The sequence below is a fragment of the Triticum aestivum genome, chromosome 1B (assembly GCF_018294505.1).
Source record: "Triticum aestivum cultivar Chinese Spring chromosome 1B, IWGSC CS RefSeq v2.1, whole genome shotgun sequence".
NCBI lineage: Eukaryota > Viridiplantae > Streptophyta > Magnoliopsida > Poales > Poaceae > Triticum > Triticum aestivum.
The window spans coordinates 375,295,306-375,304,378 of record NC_057795.1 but is presented as its reverse complement, the minus strand read 5'-3'; the positions used below and the strand labels follow the sequence as shown (position 1 = coordinate 375,304,378).

Sequence of the window (9,073 nt, the reverse complement as noted above, 5' to 3'; positions counted from 1 at the left end):
CCGTCTTGTAGATGATCATTCCCTACGTGTTCGACTGCTCTATGCGTGTGGTTGCTCACGGTTGAGGCGGCCGCGACGCACTCTGCTCGCGTCCTGCCCGACTCGGTGTTAGCAGCAATCATAGATAGAGCAAATCACATGACTCATTATCACAATCGTCTGTGTTATTATTAGTCTTCACACACATTTTTGATTATGGACATGTTTGTCGCGTATCACACACATCTTGTTCAGTTGAACTGTTTCTGTTGTCTTGGCTCATCGCAAACAGTTCATCCGAGTGAACTGTATGCCCTCCATCACACACACCTTGATCTAGCTGATATTTCTGTTGTGTTGCCTAATCGCACACAGTTCATCCTAGTGAACTATATGTCGTATATCGCACACACCCTCATCTGGCTGCCCGTTTTTGTTGTTCTGCCTCATCGCAAACATTTCTGCTAGATTAACCGTTTGTCGCACATCGCACACGCAGCTCTAATCTGCATTTGGACCATCCTGCCATCACAAACGCTTTGCATCTTTTTTGAAGGTTTTATTACATCACCGTTTGTGATTGATCCATCGCACACAGTTTCCTTGAAGGGTCTCTGATTGAACTATCGCGTTTGGACCATCATGCAGTAGTGAGGATAGAATGGCATAATTCAACATATTATGAGTATCTAAACAGGATGACATGACATAACTATGTGATGTCTTTCTAAAATAGGTTGGGATGAAATAATTCACATACATGTTGTCTAAGTATACAGGATGGCACGATATAATTCACATAATTGATTCATATACTAAGCAACTGGCACTCGCATGTATGATCTCTAAACTAAGCAAATGCCATTGAATATTGTGTATATGATGTCTAAACTAAGCAAAGCAAGACATCATATGCATGATATGAGAAATATAAACATTGCAAGTTAGAGCATACACCTCAGGTGGGATATAGGACTAGTCATCTGTCTCTGAATCCTCCTTTGAGGAGCTACTATAACCATCGAGATATATGCTTCAACAGGTGCCATTATCTACTCTGAAGACCTTGTTTTCACTCCAGATTTTTCCATAACTGACTCAAATGGCTGATGCACATGAAGAGTAGTTCAATATACAAATATTGTCGACAAATGGAATATATAATGAAAAAGGATGTCATGAGATAATTCACATATATGATGCCTGGCTACATAGGATGGCAGTGCATAATTCACATATATGAAAAACACGGCATTGCATATTCACATATCTGATATAGAAACTAAACAGGAGGTATTCACACAAAGCATGTCTAATGTAAGCAGATGACATGGCAATGCAAGACACCATATGCATGATATGAGCAATATAACCCTATCAAGTTAGAGCATACACATCGGGGGGATACGAGTGGTCATCTATCTCTGAATCCTCCTCTAAGGAGCTATATGTAACCAACAAGAAATTTGCATCGACATGTAGCATTGACTGCTCGGAAGACATTGTTTTCTCTCTAGATTTTCCCATCACTGACTCAAATGGCTGATGCACAGGAAGAGTACATGCATGTACAAACATTGTCGATAAATGTAATACATGATAAATAAAATAGTATGGCCTGATACAATTCATATATATGATGACTGGCTAAACATGATGACATTTGCATGATTCACGTATATGATGCCTGGCTAAACAAGATGGCATTGCATAATTCACATATATGATATAGAAACCAAACAGGTGGCATTCACACAAATCAAATCTAAACTAAGATGATGACATATAAGATGTATAAAGTAAGCAATGTGAGGCGCCATATGCATGATATGAACATCAAAGTATGAAACAATTGCTTGGCTTGTCATCGGGGTTGTGCATGATTTGAGTATTTTGTGTGATGAAGATGGAGCATAGCCAGACTATATGATTTTGTAGGGATAAGCTTTCTTTGGCCATGTTATTTTGAGAAGACATAATTGCCTTGTTAGTATGCTTGAAGTATTATCATTTTATGTAAATATTTAACTTCTATTTTGAATCTTACGGATCTGAACATTCATGCCACGATAAAGAGAATTACATGGATAAATATGTTAGGTAGCATTCCACCTCAAAAATTTTGTTTTTATCATTTACCTACTCGAGGATGAGCAGGAATTAAGCTTGGGGATGCTTGATACGTCTCCAATGTATCTATAATTTTTTATTGTTCCATGCTATTATATTATCTGTTTTGGATGTTTTATATGCATTAATATGCTATTTTATATTATTTTTGGGACTAAACTATTAACCAAGAGCCTAGTGCCAGTTTTTTTTGCCTGTTTTAGAGTTTCGCAGAAAGGAATACCAAATGGAGTCCAAACGGAATAAAACTTTTGTGACGATCTTTCTTGGACCAGAAGCAAACCAGGAGACTTGGCGATGAAGTCGGAGATGCAACAAGGCGGCCATGAGGGTGGAGGGCGCGCCCCCTATCTCGTCGACCCCTCGGAGCTCTCCTGACCTAATTCTTTCGCCCATATATACTCTTATGCCCCAGAACCATTAGGGGGAGCCACGAAAACACTTTTCCACCGCCGCAACCTTCTGTACCTGTGAGATCCCATCTAGGGGCCTTTTCTGGCGTCCTGCGGAGGGGGATTCGATAACGGGGGGCTTCTACATCAACACCATTGCCCTTCCGATGAAGCGTGAGTAGTTTACCACAGACCTACGGGTCCATAGCTACTAGCTAGATGGCTTCTTCTCTCTCTTTGATTCTCAATACCATGTTCTCCTCGATGTTCTTGGAGATCTATTCGATGTAATACTCTTTTGCGGTGTGTTTGCCGAGATCTGATGAATTGTGGATTTATTATCATATTATCTATGAATATTATTTGAGTCTTCTCTGAATTCTTATATGTATGATTTGATATCTTTGCAAGTCTCTTCGAATTATCGATTTAGTTTGGCCTACTAGATTGGTTTTTCTTGCAATGGGAGAAGTGCTTAGCTTTGGGTTCAATCTTGTGGTGTCCCTTTCCCAGTGGCAGTAGGGGCAGGAAAGCACGTATTGTATTGTATTGTTGCCATCAAGGATAAAATATGGGGTTTTCATCATATTGCTTGAGTTAATTCCTCTACATCATGTCATCTTACTTAATGTGTTACTTCGTTCTTTATGAACTTAATACTCTAGATGCTGGTAGGAGTCGGTCGATGTGTGGAGTAATAGTAGTAGATGCAGAATCATTTCGGTCTACTTGACATGGACGTGATGCCTATGTTCATGATCATTGTCTTAGATATCGTCATAACTATGCACTCTTCTATCAATTGCTCGGTAATAATTTGTTCACCCACCGTATTATTTGCTATCTTGAGAAGCCACTAGTGAAACCTATGGCCCCCGGGTCTCTTTTCCATCATATTAAATCTCTTTTCCACCATAAAAGTTCTCTTTTCCATCATACTACTTTCCGATCTACTATTTTGCAATCTTTTACTTTCCAATCTATAAACCAAAAATACCAAAAATATTTACTTTACCGTTTATCTATCTCTATCAGATCTCACTTTTGCAAGTAACCGTGAAGGGATTGACAACCCCTTTATCGCGTTGGGTGCAAGTTGTTGATTGTTTGTGCAGGTATTCAGTGACATGTGCGTTGTCTCCTACTGGATTGATACCTTGGTTCTCAAACTGAGGGAAATACTCACTCTACTTTGCTGCATCACCCTTTCCTCTTCAAGGGAAACCAACGCAAGCTCAAGAGGTAGCAAGAGGCTTTCGGGAGCTAACTATGGGTTCCACAGTGTTAACCTCACGCACCCACTGTTTGAGTTGGCGGTGGGAGGAGTGCAAAGATGCACCCCCGTCAACTCATAAGGCCTCAGTTGCCTTCTGGAATTCCTACTCACTGGTTTCCTCGTCATCCTCTTCCTCAGTTTTGATGTCGTCTTCCTTCTTCTCTCGGCCCCTGGCGGGCCTTTCCTGCCGCTAGGGAACCTTGCCGCGGTAACCTTCCTTGCCGCTACGGCCCTTTCCGCCAGCACCTTCTTGATCTTTTTCCTTGTCGCTCTTTTCATACTCTGCCCTCTGCTTCTTGACAAGCTGTTCGACCTGGTGACATTCTTGGAGGTCATGTCACTTGGTCTGGTGGATCTTGCAGTACAGCCCGTCGGTCTTCCCAGCCTTTTCGGCCGTCGTAGCCTCCCGTCAATCAGTGCATGTCGCATATTCCTTGTCGGGGGCTTCGACCTTCACCTTCTTGTCGGTACTGGGGGTATTGGAACCCTCAACAGCCAACACTGCCTTCTCCTTACGCTTCTTGTTGCGCTTCTTGCTCTTCTTCTTCGAGTTGGCAGCATCGTCCTCGTCCTCTGAGTCAACTCCGATGTTGTCCTCCTCTCCAGGGAGTTTCCTCCCTTCCTCCATACGGGCACACTTGTTCGCCAGGGTATACAACTCATTCACAGTCTTGGGCAGTCGGACGTTCATCTTAGAACATATCCTCCTATTGCGCAAATTTGACTAGAACGCTGAGATGACAGCTGCCGGGTGGATGTCTGGGATGTTTCTGTGCACCCGGCTGAACCTCTGTATATACTTTCACAGACTGTCTCCTTCCTTTTGTGGGAGGAGTTGCAAGTCGCTGGGCCACCCTGGTTCTTTGTGGCCGCCTGTGAAGGCGCCAATGAACTCATTGCATAGGTCAGCCCACGGTGAAATGGAGTCTTCTGGCAGGTGCATCAGCCACGCCCTCACATTTGGCTTGAGTGCCAAAGGGAAGTAGTTGGCAAACACCTTTTCGTATCTTCCCCGGCAGCTTGAACAGCAATAGTGTAGATGCTCAAGAACTCTGTCGGGTTCAGTTTTTTGTCGTACTTTTCCGGTATCTCTGGCTTGAATGTGCGGGCAGATGGCCAACAGACTTGCTGCGGCTCGCGAGTGAAGGCGGGACACCCAACCTCAAAAGGAAGGTACCCATCCTTGTTAGGCGCGGGTTCGTCGATGTCGGGGCCATTGTGCCTATCAGACTGGCGGCCGGTTTCATGACGTTGCTCTATGGTGACACGCGTGTCTTTCCTCCGCCTATCTTCCAGGACTGGCCGCTGATCTTGACAGGCTCGGGGATCAGATGAAGCCATTGACACCTCGTTGGGTTCTTCATCGTGCAGTTCTGGCCACGACCCCTGCTCCGGCTGCCGTGGGGGGTTGTCCCGTAGGGTTGGCCCTACCGGTGCGGTCAGCGGCTCTGGTCGTTGTTGTTGCCTACGGATGCCGCGGCGGGTCCGCCCGCTATGGTCCTCCCGCCTCAGCAAAACCAATCAAACTTTGAATGGTTGCTCTTCATTCGTCCATTTGATTGGCTACCGGCAGGAATCTCAACAGGAGCTGGGCCTGTGTCATGGCTTCTGAAGCGGTACTTGGCATGGATGACGACGCAGACCGCGACGTCGCTCGACTTCTGACGACACCAAATGTGGTGATGCCATGCTCTCGCCACCGCGGGCTAGGCCCCACGGCAGCGTAGCGACAATAAGGGTGCGCCTGGGGATTAAAGTCCCCGTTTGGCGCTCCGTCTCGATTGCCTTGTCATGGGGAAGGCACGTTCCCTGTAGCCACACCCATGATAGGGGCAGCTGGGAGGTTGCGATTTGCACCGGAGCGGGCGCCACCGTCGCGGCTGCGCCTTTTGACGAGGTGGAGAGGTAGGGACAAAGTACCCTCTCCTCCCGCACCTTGCGGATCACGACCGCCAGGGTGTTGCTGATGTTGTGTTTCTCCGGCGCCTTCTGCTCCCACCTCGGCCGCAGGGGGGACGATAATGGTGTCGCCTGCGCCATCCGCGTCCCCCGATGCCACCGCTGCTCCCGCAAGATCAGCGGCTACATGCGAGGCAGCCTTCGAGGTGTAAGGGTGGGCTACTGTGTCAGACTTCTTCTTGGGCGCCATGGATGGCGAAGCTGTCGACGAAGGAGACAGTGATGAAGATCGACCCGCTGCTTATGGCCTCGAGTTCGCACAGGCGCTTCCCCCTACCTGGCGCACCAAAGATGTCGTGGTTTAACACGGCCACCTATGGGGCCATAGGCCTTTCTTTTGGTTCAGAAGGGGGACAAACACGCTGCACAAAGAGCGGATGTTGAGGAGCAGCACAGCAGAGGTGACACCGATCGTTTTACCCAGGTTCGGGCCACCACGAGGCATAAAACCCTACTCCTGCTTTTGGTGGATTGATTGATGTACTATGGTGGAAACGCGACGCTAAAGCCCGGCAAGGTTGCCTTGGGGAGAGCAGCTACGCGCGTATGAGTATATGACAGTCTGAATCCTTTCTATGGTTGCCATGGCCCTCCGTTTATAGGCTAAGGGGTTACCACAATGGCAAAGTAGTCATTATGCATTGATCAGACAGCAACAGTGCTATCATACCCAACTTTGCAATTAGGACAAACGCATTAAATGCACTGCTTAGTGTCACATTGTGGGAGTTTCCCAGCAAGCCTTGCCGCGCCCCTTCGGCTATCTCTCGCCCTGTCTTCTTGACATGTTTCAGGACAGGTGTTGCGCAGGGCGTATCTTCTCCTTGAATGGCTGCCATGTGCCAGGAGATAGCCACTTAATCACTTGGGGGCTCGACACCGCACTAATTAGTGACTGGGGTCGCTGTGCGGTGGAGCGGTGGTACCTTGGCGGGGTTGGCGCCTCCCCCCCCCCCCCCCCCCTAGCGTCCCCGGCAAGCTTGCCGGGAGATCCTTGAGACTTGTCTTCGGTCCGACCTCGACCTGACCGAGCTCGCTTGCCCGGTAAGGGAGGTTTCTCCTTAGTTGTTTGTTGATCCTTTGGCTTGTCTTGGTCTTCTCAATCCGCTCTCTGCTTTCTCAAAGAGCTATCTCTTCTGCTTGGCCTTATCTTGGATGTTGTAAACTTGCCCTCGAGCCTGTGCACAGTCCTGGCAACATACACCAGGGTATGTTGCACCGACAGGAAAGATAACATAACATATTTTTATGTACATGGCGTCTTCGTATATTATACCTTAGGAGCGAAGGTAGATTTTAGGTAGTTGATTTAAGAAAGGAACTTCTAACATAAGCAATAAGGCCGCCCCTGCTTTGCTATTTTCCAATTTAGCATCAGTTGATCTTTCCAAAAGAAAAATGTCTAGGTCATTGGATCAACATCCAATGGTGTTGATTTTCCTCCATTGCAAGATGCGCGGCCATTGCGCGTAGGCGTGATATTGAACCCTAGTCGAGCCACCTCGGCTCGAATCGCTAGAGCTCATTTAAATGACAAGCTAGCCCGACTCGACTTGTTAATATAACAATCATGGATTAAAGTTTGTCTTGACTCAGTAAAATGTAAACGAAGAGTTGTAATTTGGACAGAACAAAAAAATGTCGCCTCTCATCATCATTAGAGAGAGGAGGGTGGAGGAGGAGGATGGAAAGGGAATATAGGGCATTAGCGTTGGTGCTTGCTAGGAAAAGGTAAGGCATTTACCATCAAGGGGAGGGCTTTGAGGGTTTTGGGTACATGAGTGCAAAGATAGCATAACATGCTGTTATGTACATGGCGTCTTCAGGGGCGGACCCAGGAAAAAACTTGAGAGGGGGCAATAATTCATGGCCATATTCATGAATCAACAAGACAAACACCCATATAAACTAAAATATGGGCACAATATAACTAGTTCATTCTCCACGCGATAACCAAGTTCATTGTAAAGTGAAATAAAAGTAATGATGTGAAGAAAAATGACTTGCATGAATATGTCAGTACCTTATTCTGAAGTTGCTATAGGGGACATTGACACATTTTTCTAACAATATAACCTATAACCTGCAAGGGAGAGAAAAATCAAATCAGGGTAGAATGAAAACATTGAAGGATATGGGTATTACAAAAGAAAAGAGCTTTAGCACACTAATTTCCTTCTGTCCCATGGTGATCTTCACCTCATGAAAACATTTGACTTACACTAAATTAGAAATTTTGTTCAAGAATTCATTTTCTACAAAGCTGACATAGTTATGGTTTATAAAATATCATTGATTTTCTTACGTAGAGCATTCTCCAGAATCTTTATAGCTGAGAAGTGATAGCTTTATAAGTCTATAGACCATCAAATCTGCAATCCTCTTGCTTTTGGATGGACCCCAGGAAGTTTGTTCGAATCAAGCGAGGTTGTTAATTCTTGGAAAAACCTCACCATTAGCTTTCCTACGCATTTAAGTGCCATCAACTAAAACTTTAAATGAATCCTCGAATTGCCAAACATCATACCTGAAGATGAAGTGTTCTGGGAACTAGGTATAACAGATGATCCAAATCAAATTTGAGTGTATCGATTCAGACTAGACAATTTTACGTACTTGTAAGTAAAAAGTAGCACATTAAAATTTGCAGGTCGTACAAACATTGTTTGGATAGATCTAGTCACTTAAATCGGCAAGTCTATACGCACAAATTGATCAGACTAACATGAATTTTAACATATATAAAAATTGCAAGCAAACAAAAAAATTAAAACAAGAAAACCCTAGATGACCCATACAGCTTACCTCGATGCCAATTAGATTGAGAGAATTGCAGAATTGGTGATCGGCCTGTGCTGCAGCATCGTCTTGCAAGGCCACGAGGGCCAGACAAAGGCAAGTCGCTGACGCTGATTGCTGGCGGCGAGCCGCCCGTTGCGCGGTTCCTGCGTCTTGGATTCATTTTTTTGGAGAACGTGGACGTCTGCGTCTCGTGCGTGAAGTAGGACCGAAGGGTTCGATCAAGTCGAGTTTTGCCATCGTAGGTTGTTCTTTCTCGGATGTGGGCTGCTCCTACAAATTTATGGTATGATGGGCTTTGCAGAAAAAACAACAAAGTGGGCTGAGTGGGGGCAACATAATGGGCCAAGCGGGGGCACACGAAGCTAGGCAGAGGATCGATATAGCGTACATGAAAAATCGAGTGGGGGCAGTTGCCCCCACAGCACTCAACGTGCGTCAGCCCCTGGGCGTCTTCATGTATATATCTTAGGAGCGAAGGTAGAATTTAAGTAGTTGATTTGAGAAAGGAACTTCTATGAGAAACAACAAGGTTACC

General features: G+C 45.6%; 1 long non-coding RNA gene across 1 annotated transcript; it reads right to left on the bottom strand.

The window, feature by feature from the left end:
- Positions 1-7,619: 7,619 nt before the first annotated feature.
- LOC123091500 (uncharacterized) lies at positions 7,620-8,765 on the bottom strand. Its single transcript, XR_006443222.1, has 2 exons — positions 8,542-8,765; positions 7,620-7,819 (listed from the first exon to the last, which is right to left on the bottom strand). It is a non-coding gene; the product is annotated as an uncharacterized lncRNA (long non-coding RNA).
- Positions 8,766-9,073: the final 308 nt, after the last annotated feature.